The sequence below is a fragment of the Sinocyclocheilus grahami genome, unplaced genomic scaffold (assembly GCF_001515645.1).
Source record: "Sinocyclocheilus grahami isolate Dianchi unplaced genomic scaffold, SAMN03320097.WGS_v1.1 scaffold92.1, whole genome shotgun sequence".
In the NCBI taxonomy this organism is placed as follows: Eukaryota; Metazoa; Chordata; class Actinopteri; order Cypriniformes; family Cyprinidae; genus Sinocyclocheilus; species Sinocyclocheilus grahami.
The window spans coordinates 168,235-168,690 of NW_015505271.1; positions in this window are offsets into that span (position 1 = coordinate 168,235).

Sequence of the window (456 nt, forward strand, 5' to 3'; positions counted from 1 at the left end):
CATAATGAAACAGGATTTCTTAAAGGGGTCATATGATGTTGCTAAAAAGAACACTATTTTGTGTATTTGGTGTAATGAAATGTGTTTATGCGGTTTAAGGTTAAAAAAACACATTATTTTTCCACATACTGTACATTATTGTTTCTCCTCTATGCCCCGCCTTTCTGAAACGCGTCGATTTTTACAAAGCTCATCGGTCTGAAAAGCGAGGTGTGCTGTGATTGGCCAGCTATCCAGTGCGTTGTGATTGACCGAATACCTCAAGCATGTGACGGAAATGTTACGCCCCTCACCATACTGTGATGATGCCCTGTCCAGCCGGAGCGATGATTCAAAAACATGAAAACCCATTATAAACGAGGCATTCGCTGCATCCAGTGGGGACATAATTATGGATTATAATGACTTTCTTTTTACGCGTTGCGTTGCATCGCGCCGCGTAAACATAAAACCATG